The sequence below is a fragment of the Cavia porcellus genome, unplaced genomic scaffold (genome assembly GCF_034190915.1).
Source record: "Cavia porcellus strain 051 isolate PalLab524CR breed Dunkin Hartley unplaced genomic scaffold, mCavPor4.1 scaffold_9, whole genome shotgun sequence".
In the NCBI taxonomy this organism is placed as follows: domain Eukaryota; kingdom Metazoa; phylum Chordata; class Mammalia; order Rodentia; family Caviidae; genus Cavia; species Cavia porcellus.
The window spans coordinates 24,219,413-24,240,331 of NW_026947492.1; the positions used below are offsets into that span (position 1 = coordinate 24,219,413).

General features: G+C 43.3%; 1 protein-coding gene and 1 long non-coding RNA gene across 7 annotated transcripts in view; one reads left to right on the forward strand and one right to left on the reverse strand.

Moving 5' to 3' along the window:
• Window positions 1-1,755, reverse strand: part of Zbtb44 (zinc finger and BTB domain containing 44) — a 61,099-nt gene extending 59,344 nt beyond the window's left edge. The window contains exon 1 of one of the 6 annotated variants that reach the window (XM_063256091.1): window positions 1,533-1,755. The gene's annotated coding sequence lies outside the window, so the exon portion shown is untranslated. The remainder of the gene's footprint in view (window positions 1-1,532) is intronic. The other 5 variants (XM_063256092.1, XM_063256090.1, XM_063256095.1 and 2 more) reach the window with 5 other exon arrangements.
• On the forward strand, window positions 1,071-20,546 carry LOC134477652 (uncharacterized). Its single transcript, XR_010049743.1, has 5 exons — window positions 1,071-1,256; window positions 10,430-10,524; window positions 11,134-13,480; window positions 18,107-18,201; window positions 18,611-20,546. It is a non-coding gene; the product is annotated as an uncharacterized LOC134477652 (long non-coding RNA).
• The last annotated feature ends 373 nt before the right edge of the window (window positions 20,547-20,919 follow it).

A 20,919-nucleotide genomic window follows, 5' to 3' on the forward strand; every position in this document is an offset into this window, starting at 1 on the left:
CGGCAAAAGAAACTAGGATAATGCGGACCAGTCCACAATATTCTGTAAGACAACCAGTTGTAAATTAGGTGTTAGAAAAATGCAGGGACAAACAGGTACTATCCTTTTACAAAGGGAACTAGACTGAAGGACCAAGTGGAATGTGCGACCCTTGACTGACTACACTTTTATAGCTGAGGAGACTGGAATAACGTTATTTTGATAAGGGAGTGTTCACACTGAGCGAGCAAGCAAGCAGGCAACAGTGTGCCAAAAATGTTAATCACTGAGTGTAGGTAGTGAGGCACTCAGAGCATTTTCTTCCAACTTCTGGAAGACCACAGTTTATCGTGACAAAGTTAAAAAGAACTTGCACCTCTACTGAGAAGTTCAGCAGAAAGTACACCTACACAAGAAACGTATCCAGATCCAAATCTCAACTCTCACTTACTTCTTCTGTAGCCTAATGCAAGTTACTTAATACTACCAAGTTTCTGTCTCATCTATAAAATTCAAATAATAACCTCATCATTAGGTTGTTCAGAGAAGCTTACACACGTGAAACACCTACCATGTTGCATAAAATGAGTAACTCTAGTTTCCATAATAGATCAATGTAGCTATCTGAAACACATTTTCACATTCCCTCATACTGAAAACTACACTAGACAAAATTAATATTGTGAATCCACTGGAAGTTAAAGTAAAATAATGGGCAAAACACTTATACATTTGTGTAAAGACTTATACATTTGTTTCAAATTTAAGAACTGCAACTGAAACGGTAGGCAAAAGGAAATCATCGAACTCTTGAGCTATCCAAACACTTTGATATTTATCATACAGTGCATAGTACTTTGCTTCTAGTATTAGCCTATGTCTGAATAAAACAGAAAAAATAAGTTAAGGAGAACTTTTTCCTAACCTCAACAGATGATCAACCTATAAATAAAAAAGAAATTATGTCTTCATTTCTATAGAAGGTGCTCCAGTGAAACCGATGGGCCTCACACTAAATTCCGGTTAGGGTTCAAACACAAGTCACATGCAGTTTCCTTTCATCAGTTCTAGCGTTCTTGTTGCACTTGCAAGTAATCCCTCTTTCAGGTTAGGCTGGCAATAAAATGACTACACGTAGTGTGATCCTTAGGTAGAAAAGAAAAAGAGCTATTTGCATTTCTTTTCTTTTTAAAACAAGTGCCATCTTTTCTTTTCCTGCTCTGGAGAGGTAGCAGCAGGGAGGAGACTGAGCAGGATCCGGCTCGCGGTCGGGCCAGGTGAGAGGGGGGCAGCGGCTCCGCCCGCGGCGGGCCAGGTGGGCGGACGGGCGCGCGAGCCGCGCTCACCCCCGAGGATCCCCGGACCGCGGCCGAGCCCAGGCTCCCCCGCCCTACACCGGACGGCCCCAAGGGGACCTGCGGGGAGCCTCTCGCGCGGGCGGGGTGACAGCCCAGCTACCCCCCGCCGCCCGGCCGTGTAGGTCCCCGGCGGCGCCCCGAGCCGCGCTGGCCGCAGCGCCGCTCGCCCCGCCGTGGCGTTCCCGTCCCCGTTACCTGCGGGCGCGGGCGCCGGGCCGGGAGGCCTGCTGCTGCTGCTGCTCCTCCTCCCCGCCAGGCTGAGGCGGCGGCGGCGGCCCGGGGGGAGGGGGCGGAGCGCGGCTGCTCCTCTCCTCCCCCGGGAGCGCGGGGACCCTATCTTGGGCCGCCGCGCCTAGGCCCGTGGGCAGCCCGCCGCTGGGGCATGGCGGGGAGCGCGGCGGCGGCCGGGAGAGCGGCCCCGGCGCCCGGAGGGGCCCGCGGGGAGGCGCGAGGGGGCGCGGGGAGCCGCGCAGCGGCCGTTGGGGGCCGTTGGCCGAGGGCGGGCGGGCGGCGGCTGGGGAGCGCGGCGACGGCTCGCGTTTTCCCGGCGGGGCGGGACAGGGGAGGGGAAGGGGGTTGAGGGGAGGGGAGGGGGGTCGGGAGGAAGGGAGCCGCCGCCGCGCGCGTGCCGGCCGGCGCCGCCGCCGTTGCCGCTCCGCTCACTCCAGCCTGTTCGGGGGGCACTTTGTTTGTGTCCCAGAATGCTCCGCGCGGACGGCCAGGCTGGGGCAAGGGAAGGGGAAGGGAGGTGGGCGGGGCGGGGCGGCTCGGGGGCGGGGCTCAGATGGGAGCGGGAAGGAGGTTTCTGCGCAGGCGCAGAGGAGGCCCTCGGTGTCCGGACCTGAACTGTGGCCCACGCCGCTGTGTCCTCAGACCGTGGCGCCCGTGTGACCCGGCGACGCCGTGGGCCCTGACGCTGCACGCGCATTTCTGCCTGTGGGTGCCGTCCTCAAGCGAGCGCGCCCTGCGCTCTGCCCGCCTGGCCTCCGTCTCCTGTCCTGCCGGCCAGCGCCACGCTAGCGGGGCCAGAAGCGTTAATCTGTATTTTTTTCTCTCAACTGAAAACGAAAGACGCGCCGATTGTTTCGCGGTGTTTTCTGCAGCGCCCCGACCTGCCTTCCCGGAGGAGGGAGACGAGTGGGCCTGCGTCCAGGACGGGGCCCGTGGGACGGTCGCCGCGCCACGAGGACCGCTCTGTGCCTGGCGGGAAGCGCGGCCCCGAGCCCACTCGGGCCCCTCCGCGGCCCCAGCACGAGGCGGCTGCAGAACGCGCGCCAATTCCCCAGCCGCGAGCCTGGCGTTCGTCACACGCGCCGTCACTTACTTCGCCGGCCTTCCCTCGGGCGCGCGCCGCTGCCCCTGAGTCGCAGCTCCCGCACCTGCCGAGTCCGCCGCGCGGCGTGCAAACTCCCACTGCCCGCAGGCCCAGCTACCCGGCCGGGCGGGCGCGCTCCTCCCGTGCGGTCGGGTCCCCAGGCCGGCCGCAGCCGCCCCAGGTGCCGGGAGGCGGGTCCCGCCGGCCGCCAGGACTGATGGCCTTGAGCGCTCTGCATTTGCATTCTTTGTTTCTCACACCTCCAGCTTTTAAACCGAGAGACTTCTTTCCAAAGGGCTTTGTGCAAGATGGGTTGGCGTCCCGCTGAAATAGTGGATTTATTTGTCTTCTGAAGCGTTTTGCAACGACTCACGTTAATCCTATTCCTGAGAGACAGCCAAAAACTGCCGACCACTTGAATTCTAACCAATAAAATTTACTTTAGAAATAAAGGCAATTAAAAATAGGTTCACTGTAGAGCCTTTGCAGTTTCCAACAAGGTTTCAGATATGCGTAGTTAGTCCTCGCGGCAACCTGGTCCATAAAGTTTTAGTGGTATTCCCATCATTTTTATCATTCCCATTTCAGAGATGGGCAAAAATCAGGAAGATGCAGATTTGCCCCATACATTTTTGCGGAGATTGGAACGAGGGAAAGGGAAAGAAAGCAGAGTGCTTACCTAGGAGACAAAGGTAGCCTCCAAGTAGGGCTCGATGGTGCTTGGGACTGGAAGCCCTGTGTGTGTGAAATTGTATGTAGAGGAAAAACAACCAGAGGAGTAGCTGGTGGGAATAAAGTAGTCAAATCAGTCTACTTCTCTTATGACGTGTAATAAGAATCAGTAAAAGGCTATTAAACTCTCCATTAATTGTGCTTCAAGGGACTCTGGTGGCCGCTACATTTCACACTGCTTTCTTTATATTTTTTGTCTCTTCTGTTCCTTCCCTTGGTCTTTCTCCTTCTGGCTCACATTTAAAACCTTTATCATACTTCATCTCACCTCTGCCTCAGATCTCAAGAATCTGTTGGCCAACAAATGGCCGTTGGGCCTTTAAGGGCAAAGTGCTAAAGGTCTGAAGAGGTGTGAGAAAGACACGAAGATTAACTATTGCGGGAGCCTTCTACCGTGTTTGGCTTTGGGTAGGGTCAGTTTCTGTGGCTTCGGAAACCTCCCACTTCTTTCTTCTGGGGCTAGCAGAGACTTGCCATGGGGTTGCTGGAATAGGTACACCTTTGACACTAGGTTAAATAATACAGCTGGGAGGATTTTGTGAAATCAGAATCCTGTACACAGGTGAAACAGACAGTATGAGGAACCTTTAATTATTAACCTGCCGTGGATGATTCTGAGGAATTCAAATTCTGCACCAATTTCAGGGATCTTATTTCAGCCATGAGCTGTTTGGCATAAAAAATTCTGTCCTAAATGACGTTTTCTGTGGTATACCATATTTGTAGACCCTTGTGGGCAATGACTTAGTCTAAAACGTGTTTGAAAGCAAGAATGCTTTGTACTCACCAGAAAGATCTCCAGTCTGACTTGAATTATCCCATTAATGCATGGGTCAACTTTGCTTCCTGAGTTGATCTGTCCAACTGTTAAAACAAAAATTAACCTTGCAGTAGAAAAGTAGTTTATTTAGTTAGCTAGGATCAGGGCTTGAGATAGAGGTGATGATCAGACATATTGATTAGAATTAAGACTAGACTGTGAACTGGGAGTTTGAATAGAGAACACCCTCTGGCAACAGGGAATACAATCCCCTCTCTACTGGAGGGAATTGTAGTCCCTCCCTACTACATTCCTGAATTTCCAGAAATTTAAAATGCAAAATAACCAGTTTTTCTTTAAAATCCCAGTTTCCTTTAAATCTCTGTGTTGAGTAACTGTAAGGTTAGAGTCTGAATTCCAGGAGGTAAGTTCACAGAACCACCTGTGAGAGGAGGCCACTGAACAGCTGAGCAAGCCTGGTACTCCACTTTCCACAAAAAACGCACCAAGGGGCCGTGTGTCACTCCCACTTTTCGGATTCCCCTGCTCTTTTTATGTAGTCTTTTTATCGGTACCAGGGATCGAACTCACGACTGCCTGCTTGCAAGGCAGGCGCTTATGCCACTGAGCTAAATCCCCAGCCTTTTATGTAGTTTTCAATAAAAACTCTACAAACCCTTTCATGTTGGTTTGTGACTTTATTGCCCGTGTGTGAGAGCGCCCAGAATTAACTGTTGCAACGCTCTCACCCTACAGTCTGCGTCTCTTCTAGTGTTCCCATTTCACTCACCCCAGTTAGGAAGTTTGCTTTGCGACTTTACTACCCTACAGCATCCCAGTTTGAATCAATCAACAAGTCCTATGAGCGTGCCCATATCCACTGCAGCCATCCTAAAGTAAGATGCCAATAGTTTGCACCTAGAGAGTTGTAAGACTTAGCGGGAGTCTCAAATAGACTGTGTCTTCTCTCTTTATTGTCTGCATGCTAGAGAGAGTTGTAATGCATGGCAACCTTGTTACCCAACAATGGCTTCCTGTTGTTATCAGGATAAAGTCCCCAACCCTTAGTGTGTCTTTTATAACGCTCCATGGTCTGTGCCCTTCAATATCATCAGCTTCATCTCTCACTATAATACAGGGATGACATATGTGGTTCAGATAGCCAGGAATATAGTGCACAGTGCACAGTGCACAGCGCTTGCTTAATTTCAAAACAAAATAATAGGGAATTCTAGGTACCAACAAAGACCTCCAAATAACCCAAAGAATGTAAGGAAAATATAACTCTCAACCTACTAGATGCCTGATACACCGCGTTTGTGTTCTCTAAAATCAAAGAATGAATTCTAGGAACTATGGCAGTTAAGAGTAGGAAGTATTTACTGAAGGAAAGACAGCTTCTAAGAGAGACAGAAAGGAGTCTTCAGTAGGTGGTCCTGGGTACACCTCCTCCCTTCTCAAGGAAATTTTATAGGGCAAAGCCATGAGGTGAGGCAGATACAAGGTGGGAGAAAACTACAGTCAACTAATAAGATTATACATATAATTGCTTGGATAACACTGAACCAATGGGAAATCACAAGGTGGGATAAAACTATGATCAATAAGGTTATGAGTATAACCCCTTAGGTAATGTTGATTAAATGGGGATCAAATAAGGAAGCAAGTGGAGAAAAAAGTGTAATTGGATTGAACAAGCCTTTTCCCGGAAGGGAGGTTTCCTGGTTTTGGTCCTTCCTACCCCTCAGGTGACTGATGCCTATTTAGAATATTTGACGCTGCTGGAAGTATGAGGGTATCATCATTTCTCTGTCCTGAGGCCTGATTTTCCAGAGGTATTTCTTTAGCCATAGTTGAAGAAGCAAATACAGTTGGAAAAGGACTGACCTTTTTCGAAGGACTGGCCTGTCTGTCTACCTATAATATTTCTAAATAGCTTAGCTGTCCTTCAAGGAACATGCAGATCAAAAAGGTTTTTTTTACTTCTAAAATGCCATGCTTTTAAAAAAAAATTTTTATTTTAACGAGAATAAAACCAAGCAAAATAAAACAGAATAAAGCCAATCAAAACTAGACAATGTAAGTGACACAAGATTTCAAAACAAGATAATAGGAAATCAACAATACTTAGCATAATGCCTCTTGTCTTCAAAATAGCTGCCTACTATTTTTGAGACATAGTAAAAGCAAACAAAACATAAACAGAATAGAACCAATAAAAACAAAATAATACAATACAGGACTTCAAAACAAGATAATAGTAAATTCCAAATGGCTACCATATTTTGTTATCTTTGAAATAGCTGCCCATGTCATCAGATACAGCAAAATCAAACAAGATAAAACAGAATAAAATCCAACCAAACAAAACAATGACAATTATACAGGATTTCAAAACAAAATAATAGGGAATTAACAATGGCCACCACCTTCAGAAGGAGATCCCCCATATATGCTACACTGAGTATTGTTATCCTCTGAATAGAGGATCAAACTGCTGATTTTAGGCCTGAAAAACCAGTGAAACAACAAACACCACAAACATTAAGTTGTATTTTATCTCATTAGCTTTCATCACAGCCTGTGTTTCTCTGGATCAGTTGGTCACTTTGGGGTCAGGGAGGGATGTTGGCTCGTCTTGTCTCTCTGCCTGGGTGCCAAAAAGGGCTGGCATCTGGTTTTCCCTAAGTCAGATTGTGCCAAATGTCATGCTTTTTCTGCATTGAAAATATTGTTCCTTCAGTGAAGAAATACTTCATCCCTTGGCTAATTCCTTACTCCATCTTTGGATCTCTTCTTTTATATATACAATATACTTAGGATATATAATGTATACACAGTATATGCATATGTATATACTGAGATATATATATACATATATATATCATATACATACACATACATATATATGTGTATACTGAGGTTTTACCTGAGATGTAATTCACATGCTATACAATTCACTCATTTGAGATGTACAATTCAGGGGGCTGGGGCATAAACGCCTGCCTTGCAAGCAGGCAGTCCTGAGTTCGGTCCCCGGTACCAATAAAAAGGAAAAAGACACACACACACACAAAAAAAGATGTAAAATTCAATAGTTTTTCATATATTCAGAGTTGTGTAATCAACTCAATGAACTTTTTGAAATTTTTATCAACTAAAAGGAAACTCACACCTTAGCAGTTGCTATTTCTCCAGCTCTTCAGTCCTAGCGACCATTAACTGATTTGCTTTCTTTCTATACTGATTTGCCATATATTATTTTTGTTTGTCTGTTTGTTTATTGAAGAACTGTACTATGCTTGGTTGATGTGACTTTTAAGTCCTCCATATTTTTCTCTCCTTTTCCAATAAAAATTTTAAGAGACTAGGTTTTTGGTCTGTGGTGTTTACCGCATTCTAGATGTTGTAAGTTGGGTCCTTTTGTCCTCTGAATTTTCTGTAAATAGGTAGTGAAATGTTCTTGCCCTACTATAAATTATGGTGGTGGTCTAACATGGTGGAAGATCAAAGTGGAAATGTTACCACTTGTTCCTCCTTCTTCAGCCTAATTGCAACTCCCTTTCCTGTTTGCATGCAAAGAAAATTCCAATCAGTTCCTCACATTTCATCAATGTCTGCCCCACGTGCCACGTCAGAGGTCACATAACCCTCTGCCTCTCTGTATCCAGTTGAAGGAGATAGCCCAACCACCATGGGTTGTGTGCTCCTCTCCACATCCTCAGTAAATGTGTTCTTCTCTTTTTTTATTTTTTGCTTCTCTATTGTGCTAGAAAACTCTAACAGTTTGGTGCCATGACTTGGACTGGCAGAGTGTATTAGCTCCTAGAAGTCACCTCTGTTTCTGAGCTTGCTCTGTCTGTGAGCCACTTTTCCTTCCTCTGGGATCTACTTGCTTGCCACTGCTAGCCTACATCCAACACTGATCCACCTCATCCCACTTCATTCATCATAGGTGAGCTTCCGTCCGAGGTTTTCTGTTTCAGTTTCTCAGTGGCTAACAGCTTTCACGTTCCTTGCATAACTGAGGCAAAACTATTTTTCGCCTTAAAAATTCACAAGCTTGTGTCAGAAAGCCTATCCTTTGCCAGCCCTGGACAAGGGATAGCAGTTTTCTTTCCTGTTCGTTGTGCAGGACAGCCCGAGGCAAAACTGTTACCCACTTGTTCTCTGGGCCCCCACCCCACACTCTCGGTGACAGCCAATGAGAATAGTGTTGGGACCTTTCTTGTTACACTTTCAAAACAGATGATGAGTTGATAAGTGTGAGCCAGGACAGCTTTTACGTCCTTATGGGGAGAGGTAAAGCTCTTACATCCTGAGGCATTCTTGGCTCACTTCTAATTCGGTCACTATGGGGGATACCATTTCCTGTCCCCTGAAAAACACACCTCTGGGGTGCCTGGTTCATAACCTTGGTGCTCTTGGCCTCAAGAAGGCTATAAAAACCAAAAAGTTGATCTTTTATTTATACTTGTGTCACAAAGGTGGCAAGTTGGCAGAAACTCCTTATATACAGGCCTTTATCACTTTGAGAACATGTTCTTTTCTCATTCAGTCATGTGTGGCGGCCCAAATATTTCTGGCTCACTCTACTGTACCAGGGTCTGTCCCTTCCTCCCCAGCGGACCCCTTAGATGATGTGCCTCCTGTCTTTATTCCCTCTCCTCCATGTTCCCAAGTCCAACCCCGTGGCCTTCTCAGCCAGAGGTTTTTTTCACCCTTCTGCATCATCCTCTCCCCTTTCCTCACCCAGGGGCCTTTAACCCTTCCCTTCCTTCCTCTCTCTAATCTGAGATTTCTCGATCCTCTTTACCTGAGCCATCTATTCCATCGGACAGCTCTTCTTTCTCCTATGCTCCTGTGTCACCGTTCTCCCTACCAACTCACCACACTCGGTCTCAAATGTTTCAGCCACCTAGCAGGCCACATGGTATTTGATCACCATCTTGCAATCCCATACCACATTGTCCTCAGCAGCAATCTTGCTGCAACTCATAGGAGGACAGCCACCATCTTGTGGTTCTCCACTATGTGACAGTGTGCCAACAATTTGTGACAGGTCACAGGGTAAATGGCTGCCATCTTGTCATTCCCCCATCATGAGATCAGCAGCAGCCATCTTGTTGTGAGTCTCATGGTAAACAGTTGCCATCTTGTGCTTCTGTGTCACATGGTGATGAGTGACCATTTTATGGTTGATTACCCTGTAATTGCCCACAGACACCTGCTGGGCATTTGGCTGGTCAGTGGCCATCTACATCTCCCACTCTTCAGCCTTGTCAGCCTCAGTCCTTTGGGAACAGGCTGGTCCTGAGGGACTAGTTCATATTCATGTTCATTTTTCCCTCACTGACCTGTCTCATAAACCATAAATTAGGTTCCTTTTCTGCTATTCTTATTTCAAGAGAACTGTTAATTGACTTACAAAAAAGTCTACACTTCTCTATTTACTATAGTTTAACTTGGCCAAATATATTTGAGTGTACTCTGATTTTATAAGATGTTTGTCAGTCTGTATATCTGTTGTCTGTTTGTCCAGTCTGTTTGTACTATACAGGTCATCTGTCCATGTTTGTCCATTTGTAAACAGCTGTAAACAGCTGTTCCTTTTTATTTGAGCTCAACAATATTTTCTCTTTTTCTTTTGCATTTTCAGATCATTTAATCAAGCTTTATTTGAGTTATAGATTTAAAAATCATGGTATCACCTGAGCTAAAATTTAAACAAAGTCCTTGGGGTGAGGAGAGATTGGACAAGGCTTCAATTTTTCTTTCTTGCTTTTTTTTTCCTTTTTGTGACAGGGTCTCACCATGTGGTTCAGGCTGGCCTTGGGCTCACTTTGTAGCCCAGGCTGGTTTCAAACTTGCAGTGATCCTCCTAGCTCAGCCTCCTGAGTGCTGGCATTACAGGAGTGCAACACTATGCCCCGCAAGGCTTCAATTAATGGATAAGAAAGTGGCCGCCTGGTAACTTTAACCAGTTGTTATTCATTAATTGGAGGCCCCAATAATCTCTATAGTTTTATAGGAGACACCCCAATTAAAGTTATAAAAAAATATTATGCCATAAGCACCTCCCTTGCAAGTGCATGGTTGTGAGTTCAATCTCTGGTACCAATTAAAATATATATATATATTATATATATATATATAATATATATGCTTTATATGCTAATATAAAGGCTTCACAGGGCTAAAACAATACATTATTGTCAATCTTGTGGTACATTTATGCCTTCAAATATAAAATTGGGATTGTTTATGATGATAATCTTCTTTCAGATCCAGACATCTACCTTTTTCCTGTGCGCCAGCCAAGAGATTCAAGCCAAACCAATATGAATTCACCAGTCAAATGATAATTTTTCAACAATAATGTATGTAATGTCCATCAACAAAAGAATCTAAGAGCCAATGGGTTACAATTGCTAAAATTTGGAAACAGTTTCTAAACTTAACTGTCAGCCCTACTGTACATGCCTTTGTGTATATACTTTGATTATACATGCTTTGGTTAAAGTTTGTTTTTGCTTAGGAGATGCCAAACCCCAAGGCATCATATAGATAAAAACAATAACAAATATACAAAATTCCTTTTAGATTCCTTTAATGGGATCCACCAGATCTTTTCCAGAAAAAGGTTATATGACACACATTGGGGCCATAATTAACTGTGCTCAACTGGCCTTAAATGACACCACAGGTGATCTCTCTCCTAAATAAAAAAGTAAAATTAATGAAACAGGCCATCCTCCAAAATCAGATGGCATTAGACATTCTAACAGCACAGGAGGTACTCACACAATTGTAAAATCTAACTGTGTGTATGACAAATGAATGACATGTCAGTTTCTAAAATTCCCTGGACCTTATCCATATCCTCCTTTTGGGAAGCCACTGCTGGAAACTATACTCATAATTATCCTGTTGATTTTATCATTTGGCCCATGCATACTTAATTGATTCTTTGTCTTTGTCTCCTCTAGACTTAAAGCTGTATTCCTATCCAAGATGAAATGCCTGCTATCTACTGAGGGCCACTAGTTAAAAGCTCTGCAGAGTATCCCTGACTACCATTCAATAACTTTGACACCCTTCAACCTGAAGAAGCCAGATCGGTCATTGCCCATTACCTCTCATGGCAGTTTGGGTTACTCCTTCAGAGGGAGAAATGTTACAGGCAGGTAAGTTAAAAATGTTACAGGCAGGTAAGTTAAAAATGTTACAGGCAGGTCAGTCAAAAATATTACAGGCAGTCAGACAGGGCTAGGGCCTCAGAGGAGCCAGCACAGAGGACCACATGTCTTGTGACTTGGAGGAGACAGATACTTACCACTGTGGGCCAGATCCCAAGCAAAAGTCTAAACTTGGCCCTCAAACCCCACAGGGAGACCTTAATATGGCTTTTCATGTTTTAAACAACAGAGATAAAACTCAAAAGGAGGAAAATAACAAAATGATCTTTTAGTAGTGGTACTTCAGGCTCTAAGACAGGTAAAGCCAAGGTAGAGCCACCCGAACCCCTCCTGGACCATGCTTCAAGTGCGACAAAGAAGGATACTGAACAAGAGAGTGCCCCAACCCCGGCGTTCCTCTGGGGCCTTGCCCCTATTGCAATCTCAAGGGCCATTGGAAGAGCAACTGTCCTAGCTGCCAGAGAGCGGGTAAGCCATCCTCTAACTCCTTGCCCTCACAAGATATCTCACCACCACTGGATTCATTGCTGACTGATCTACTTGGACTTGCTGCTGAAGATTTATAGGGCTCAGCACAGCCCCCATTAAGGTGTCCTTCTCAGAGCCCCAAGTCTCACTGGAGGTCTCAGGTAAGACACTCTCTACTTGTAGACATGGAGGCCACACATAGTGTTCTTCCTGAGTTTTCAGGCTGTTATATTAAATCCTCAGTCTCTGAAATGGGTATTGACTGTCAACCTACACAGCCTTTTCAAACAGGGCCTATTTCATGCAGGTTCCAAACTGTCTTCTTCACCCATAGCTTTTGGGCAGTGCCAACATGTCCCACATCCCTTTTAGGTAAAGGTCTCCTCCAATAGCTTACTTCATAGATAAGGTTACACACAAAACACTCTGGGATGGATTTTCCAGGAATCAAAACTTGTTCTTCCAAATCAGCAGGCCTTAGACATCATCACTGACTTACACAACTGTTTCCACGTTGGATCATAGGCCCAGTATAGACTCTTAGCCCCAGTAGTTACACATCCTTTTCCGAGGGCTATCATTCTTCAGATTACTCACACCTGTCATCTCTGTGTTAGGACCTCTCCTCAGGGACACATAGCACCCCTCCTTTCCTACTTGTGAATTTTGTGGATACACCCTGGTCAGGACTGACAGGTAGAATTTATACACATGCCCCACCACAAAACTCTCAAATATCTTTTTATCTTTATCTATACTTTTTCAGGATGGATAGAAGCTTTTCCTACAACCAGGGAGACTGCTGATGTAGTTACTAAAGTCCTGTTACAAGAAATCATTCCAGGATTTGATCTACCTTAAAGTATCCAGTCAGATAATGGTTCAGTCTTTATTTCTCAAATCACTCAGCAGGACTGCAACCAAAGTGGAGTCGCCCCTTCCTGGTCTTCTTCGGAACCTCAAGGGTAGTCAAGGTTGCTGGATTGTCTTCCTCATTCCACATCACTCAAGCTAAGTGGTGCTCTCCTAACCCCAACTCCTCATATGATATGTCATCATATCTCCTATCTCCCGCCCATCTCCATCTCTCCAAGGGCCCACAACCACAACTTTCAGGTTAGCTCATGTTTTGTCATCCTATTTGGTTCTGGATCCCTTGCACTCTAAACAAGAGGTCCCGCTGGGTCTAGGACCTCCTCTCAATTATAGTGACACTATCGCAGTCCTCCCCACCCCTACTCTATATTTTCCCAAACATGATTCAGCTGCCAGGCCTTATATTTCTCACGCTTCCCATTCTACCCAGCTCAACCCCTAGGCCAAGAACAAGTCCTTTTACCCTTTCAGATGGGGAAACAATTGCCTCCTGTAACTTCACCCCTCCCAATTCCAAGCTTATTTTTCAGATTCTTCCTTACCATGATCCTGATGGAACAGCACATTCAGATCAAGGGCACCTTTCCTTCTCCTGAGTCCTTCAATTATGATACTGACATGATTTCTTATTGTACCTTTTCTTTGTATTTCTACAATCTAGGATGTGAGCATTCACCAACAAGAAACTCCTTGTCCTGGCTGAAACACCAGTACCAGCTTCTATATGGGCATCAATCGTCATCCCATCAACCCTCCTAAGCCCCAACATGATGCTCCTGTCCAGCAAGAAGTAGTAAGAGAGAGTCTTTGCCCTTTTCCTAACCATACAAAGATGGGAATGAAAGGTTCTTGCCCTACTATAAATTGCTGTACAATTAGGGCGGTGGTCTAACATGGTGGAAAGCCAAAAGTGGAAATGCTCACCACTTCCTCCTTCTTCAGCCTAATTGTAACTCTCCTTCCTGTTTGCATGCAAAGAAAATTCCATCAGTTCCTCACACATCATCAATGTCCACCCCACGCACCACTTCCAATCAAAGGTCACATAATTCTCTGCCTCTCTGAATCCAGTTGAAGGAGGCAGCCCAGCCGCCAGGGGTTGTGTGCTCCTTTCCGCGTCCTCAGTAAATGTGTTCTTTTCTTTTTTTACTTTTTGCTCCTCTATTGCGCCAGAAAACTCTAACAGGTAGTTGGATTCAGATGCTTTATCATATTCAACTTTAGTGTTTTACAAGATTACTTCACAGATGTTAGTTTACTTATGTATTAGGAGATACACAATGTATCTCTCTCGTCCTCTCTCTTTGTTTCATGGTACAGGGAATTGAATCCAGGACCTTTGCACTTTCCCAGCCTTAAATTTTTTTTTTTTTAATTTTGAGACTGGATTTCAACTGAATTTTCCAAGTTCAGACTGAATTTGTAATACTCCTACCTCTGCCTCCTAGAGTGCTGGGATTACAGCCGCCCCCAGCTATGTCTCTCCTTTTCTTATTGTGATGTTAGTAGCATGCATCCATTTGTACCCATTCATTCATTAGGAATATTTACATGGTCATACAATTCTATCATTCTTTATTGGTTATCTGTCGGTGTCGCTCCCGGCTGGCAGGAAAAACACACGACAAAGTCTGGCGGTGTGCAACCTTGTCTTTATTTGTCTCCGCGTGGGCCGCGCGAGGCCTCCGCTCTGCCACCAGTCCTTTCTTACCGGTGGACTTCCTCTATCTCTTTTTGTGCTTCTCTCTCGTAGCGGGAGAGGCACTCACTTTTATAGGGTAACAGTGGCCAATCAGTTCAAAGCGCGCGATGCGGGCTGACTGGCTAACATCAGTTGTTGCTAGGCAGACTATCTTACAGAGCGGGTTGTTTAAGTCGCCAGGGCAATCAGGGGGCAGGAAGCAGGCGCCAACTTGGCTCACTCGATGGGAGGGGTAATCTAGCTCAGGCTTTGCCTTTTCCTACAGGCCGCATGACCGCTGCGCATAGTGAACTAGCGCTGTTGCGGCTCCCAACAGTTATCTATGTTTCCACAAAGGGAAATTGACTAAACTAATGGATTAGTATACATAGGAAAGTGAGACAAATACTTCTTTCCCTATCATCAAGAATCTTTTCACACTATCTAAGTCCCTCATTTCTAACTATGGCCATGCTGAGCCACAGTGCATCACTTGACCTTCAAGATCTGACCACTCTGGGTTCTACTCACTTGACTGTCCTGGGTTTTGCATGGTCTGCGATCCCTTGCTCGCTCTCCAGTCTCATTTCAGGCCACTGTATTTCTTCCTGTCCCAGCCATAGTGCCCCTTCCTCATTTCCTAAACCACGAAGGTCTCTTTTTTTTGCCCTGAAATCTTTTTCGTGTTTTCCCTTCTTTCCTAACTCATACTTATTTTGCAATCATTGCTTTCTTGAAAAAGCTACATCGGTGTTCTAATTATAACCTCTCATCAACCTTCTGTTGTAACACATAGCAATGCCTATGGTTTGGGTTTATCCTTATGTATATGATCGTTCATTTAATGTGTGCCTTCTCACTAGACTACACGTTCTGTGAAGGCAAAGACCTTCATGGAAAGAAAATGGTGTGAAGATATTTTTTTCTTCTAAGCATAATCCTTGGAAATAGAGTGTGTGATTTGAAAAGTATTTTTTCTTTCTCTTCTTTTTTTGGTCCTTTTGAGACAGGGTCTCCCTATGCAGTTCAGGCTGGCCTTGAGGTCAGTTTGTAGCCCACGCTGGTCTCAAACTTACAATGATCCTCCTGCCTCAGCCTGCTGAGTGTTGGGATTATAGGAGTGCACCTGGCTTGAAAAGAAATGTCGAATAACACTGTACTGATGTCAGATTGGGGAGAAAATTCATAAAGAGTAACGTGTCAATTCATAAAAAATAATGAGTGCTAACATTTATTCAGTGCAAGATATCATTCTTTGTTCCTCTAATATTCATTATAGCCATATTAGAGTAAATATTATAGTTATCTCTATTTGACAAATAAAGAAACTTAAGAGAGATCAAGATATTTGCCTGAGATCACTTAATAGTAAATGTCAAAACCAGTGTTCATACCTGAGTAATTTGGCTTCAGAATCTCAGATATCAGGTTAAAATCCTAATGTATTACACTTTATAGGAATAAAATCATACAAATATACACACTGATGAGGAACTGACCTCAATCCTTTAGGTCCTAAATTTAAAAAATCACAACATTGTTGGGTAGCTCCTTCTAAAAGTAACCTGGGTTTTGAACTCCTCACCTCTCGTTCTGGAGGTGGATTACAGATTCTTCTCATCTGAAACAAAGAATTGAATAAAACAAGCAAAAAGCAATGGCAACATTTATTTGAAAAAGTAAAGGTGAAGGGTGAGAGAGAAACTGGCTCTGAAGAGTGAGCTTGAGCCAAGTGAGAGGAGAAAGCAAGACATCTGAAGTTGCAGGGTTGGCTCCTGGGAGGAAGGCCACGACAGCAAGCTCTCTGGGGGCTCTGTGTCCTTCTGTACAGTCCAGATCTTGAGGAAACCCTTGAGGACTTCTACCTGTGGGTCCTGAAAGGCAGTGCTGGGATCCCATTCCTCAGGCTGCTGTCATGTCGAGGCCACGCTGTTGAAAACTTGCTCGATTAAAAAAAAAAAGAAAGAAAGAAAAGAAAAGAAAAAAACAAAAGCAAAAGAAAATCCACTCATGTTCTCATGAGAAGTCCAAATCTAGGGCTTTTGGACACCGTCTTGGGCATGTTTTCTGGAATCCTGCAATTAACAGATCCTGCCTGTCCAGTCAGCATCACCTCGCCCCAACTCCTATCTCACCAAGAGAAAGAGATATTATAAGAATTCTAGCTATTGGGGACCTGAGGCACATGGATCACCTCTCGTTTGAGATCAACCTTGGCTACATAGTGAGTTCAAGCCCAGCCTGGACCACATGGCAAGACCTTGTCCAAACGAACAAACAAGCAAGCACCCACACAGTGTCTATGCCAGAATGAGGATGCTAAGGAGTAGTTTCTTTTTTTTTTTTTTTTTTTTGTTTTTTGTTTTTTGTTTTTTTTTTTTTATTTAAAGAAAAGGAAACGAAAAAAGAAAAGAAAAAAAATACATGGAGATTAAAGAATAAAAGGGTAGAAAAATAATACTAAATTACAGACAAACAAAAGGTAAGAAATTGCCAGTTGATAAGTTACAAATTGTCTTCTTCGAAATGGCTGTTTAGGTTATAGAATTAAAGTATTTAGAATGACATTCAAAAAAGTGACCCTACAAACCATTCTGCTCTATGGCCGAACAAAAGCTCCGTAATATGATTATCAGTCCCACCTATTTGTTTTACATCTCTAAGAGGATAAGGTTAACCATATCAAAACAGAACAGAACATTTAAAAAAAAAAAAAAACAATTTAAAGAAATACAGATTTCAAAGCAAGTCCACTGGAGATCTACCTTATCTAACTGTCTCTAGCTTCTTACAGATAGTTGTCCCTAACTTCACCCACTTTCTATACTTATTGCATATTATAGAACTAATCAAATCATTACAGGATGATGGAGTCTTTTTAGGTCCTCAAGTTCCAAATTAGGGAAGACATTTCCAACTACCATCGCATCTCTCATTCTCTTTGTGATAGCCGTCCCCATCTCTGCATATGCTGAAGTTGAGCTGAAGAAACCAGTCCAGAGTCATTTTAATCAGCAAGCAATAGATTGCTAGAATTTATATTATAATGCTACAAAATAAGCCTCGGGTTTTTTAGGTCTCTTCCTCAGAGTATTTGTTCCTATCTTCTCTGTATTATAGGGAAAACCAATTCATAACAAGACAGCGAAACAATTTCCTAGATAAACATGCAATGGATAAGACTTACAAAACTATAATATAAATGATCTTCCGTAGCTACTATGTTTTCTCTTGTTATTTTCAATAGATTTGTCGACAACACTGGCTTATTATAGTTAAATATACTATCACCTATTTTTATAAAAACTTATCTTTGACTGCATTGTAGTATTTGAGAGCTGTTACTGATTCATACCAGTATGGATATCCTTTACATCCTGTCATGCTCAGAGTAGTTTCCTCTACTTTTAGGGTTGATTCTAACACGCATACGGATTTCAAATAGGATCAGTCAAGGCCAACCAATAGTCTTATGATTCAGATACAATTAAGATCAGTCATAGTAAGACAATGTAAGTAATACAGGATTTCAGCTTAAGTCAATAGGAAAGTAAGGATGGTTACCATGGTATAACCTGCTATTTTTGGTTCTAGAGGTCTGTGTCCTCAAATCTGATATGAGTGGACAGACCAGAACAAATTTAATTCAATCTAAATATGGCACTAGGACTACTGTGTCTTTTAAATCGTTATACACCATTAGCAATGACCTCTGCTTTTTTTTTTTTTTAAATATAGTTTCAGAGCTGTCTCTACCAAAGACTAGCTTACCGTCTCTGCCTCATGTCTGCTACTTAAGGAGTAGTTTCTACAAAGAGGCACACATCAAGCAGGTAATCTCATAGTGCAGCACAAGATTTTAATTTTAATTTTTTCTTGAGGTGGGGTCTTGCTGTTTTGCCTACGCTGGGCCGAGTGAGCTTTTTGCCTTGTCCCGCTCGGAAGCTGGGACTAGGGACTGTGGGATAGATGTGTGCCATCATGGCAACATGCATATTTATTTTCATGCATCAGGAAATAATTTCATAAATCTCCTAGTCCAACACAGTGCAGTTTCTCTACACTGAGCAACAGATAGCTTGCTTCCTCAATGAGAGATAATGAAAAGCATGACCAGCTACTCTATTTATCTCTAGTTTCTGGAATCCCTGTTGATCAGATCCAGGGATCGTTACACATAATTTTGCAACCTGTGTGCTAAATGACAAATTTAATGAGCCTCTGTTATGGTTTGATAACTAGTGGTCAACTTAACGCCAGCTGGATTACATCAGCATGCATTGAGAGAAGATGCTCCACCTGAGGAGGGTTGCCAGGATAAATAGGTGGAGAAGAAGAGAGGTGTTGAGAGGGATTGAGGCGTTATGGAGGCATTGTTGGTTCTCCTACGAGTTGCTGTCTGAGCTGTTGGTTCTGCTAGAGAAGCTTTGGTCTTCACATTGAGCATTGCTTCCTGGCTCCGGAGGGGAAGACATGTGCTACCTGATCTCCAGGATGAACTCGTCACACTGCTTCCTGGCACGTACCCGACTGTGCTTGTTGTCGGAGGAGCTCGGGGCCTCTGTGTCGCTGAGGACAGCTGTGGTGCCTTTCAGGACACCCCCGCTCTTTGTTGTGCGTGTGACTTCTCGGCTCCAGTGTAGAACCCTCATCCCACTAGCACAGCTCCTTCATCCTGCTGGCATAGACTTTCTGGCTTTCACCGCTGACCCTTGGGTCTTCCCAGCATGAATCCATAAAAGATACTGGTGTGAGTCCTTCTTGTGGGCTCTGGACTTCCAGTTGGACTTGTGGAGGCATTGTCCTGAGCTCTGGGTTTTTATCTGGACTCATGTGGGACATTGCCATGCGGTTTAGACTCTTGACTAATTAATCTATGTCATTGGTGTTGCGGATAGATTTCCTGCATTCTCCTGTGTTAACTTCTGGTGACCATTATAAAAATATTATAAACTCCATGTCCTGATCTGAATTGTTCTCTGTGTACAACCCCTGATTACAACAGCCTCCAAACAGAATCACATCGTTTGCACAGGCTTAACTCCAAGACACTTAGGAAAAGCCATCCCAGAGGCCAGAGAAAAGAAAGACTCATCCTCCAAGGGAAATGCTTCAATCACAGTTCATTAAAAAGTAAAACACACAGTGAGAAGAGATGACGTAAGGTAATTAACATACTTTTGATAAATTATCAGCAGAGTGGGAGGATCATACTTTATGAATATGGATCATGCGATGTTCATATTCCTGTTTCTTCCCACTCTGTATCCGCATTTCTTTCTGCCGCTGTGGCTGTGAGAATCAGACTAGATGTCTGAACAAAGGGGTCCATGAGAGTGAGGGTATATGGAACCCATACAGAGTTGTATATTGGAAAAATGTGGGGACAAGTGTGCTGGCCTGGCCAGCAGCTGTATCTCAGCCATTAGCCTGATGGATAGCTCTGGGATTCATTTGCATTTCTTGGATACCAGACAAATAGAGTTGGAATTGTGTCAACATCGAGCGGTTGACGTAACACCGTATAAATAGTGGGATGCTTCATGTATCTCATATATATTTAGTGAACCATGAATATTTGCTATGCCTCAGTCCTTTCTTCTCTATCTAGGTCAGAGCATGCATGCTCTACTTACATTTTTGTATTCCTATCCTGCCCATATGCTATTTGCTTCTATAATCAGTTTCATTTAGCCTCCTTTTTAAAAAATCTTATATTATTGGTAAAATTAAAAATTCTTACATTATACTTCAAATACATGCTACAGATAATCTTATGTAGACAAAATTATCATCTCTTCTGTCTCTGTACTGAGGATTATATTGATCAGACTGACTTATGTCCTCAGATCCTTTGAAACAATTTTGTTTTTGAGTTGATTCATAGATGCTTTTGTTTGCAAAAAGAAATGTTTAGCAGAATTTTGTTTCTGTTTGCAAACATCAGGGGATGACCGTGACCAAAACCATCTTTCCTGCACAGACATGAATGTAGCTATCTTTTTTGGAATTGTACGATGAATTAAATTCATGTATTTGGGCACTTTTGTATATGTATATATCTAAAAATAAGATGTGCTATGAGCATAAGTTTAAAGTTAAATTTATAGAGTTAAGACTATGTAAGTTTAATACATATGAGGAAAATAATAGGTAATCCCTTTTATACAATGTATGTTTAGCCCTTAAGCATATAAAATGATCAAAATGATCTCTTTAAAGTTGATAAACTTGATCTACATGTGTTAAAGAAATATTTTTATAATTATCTTTTATACACACATGTTCTATGTTGTTTTAAAGAAGCATTTTGAAATTGTATAAATATGATACATTTATATACTGCAGAGTAAGTCTGTCTGTAATCATTAACACTGTTTCCACACTTACTAGTGCTGTAAAAATACCCTTAATCCTTGTTAATATAGTTAGTTACATCTTATAAAAGTTGTTAAAGCAGTCTAAAATTTGTCTTAAGAGTAGAAACTAACATAGAACAATATGAAGAAAAAAAGAGTAGAAACTAAACATGGGTGAAGAGTTCTATGTAG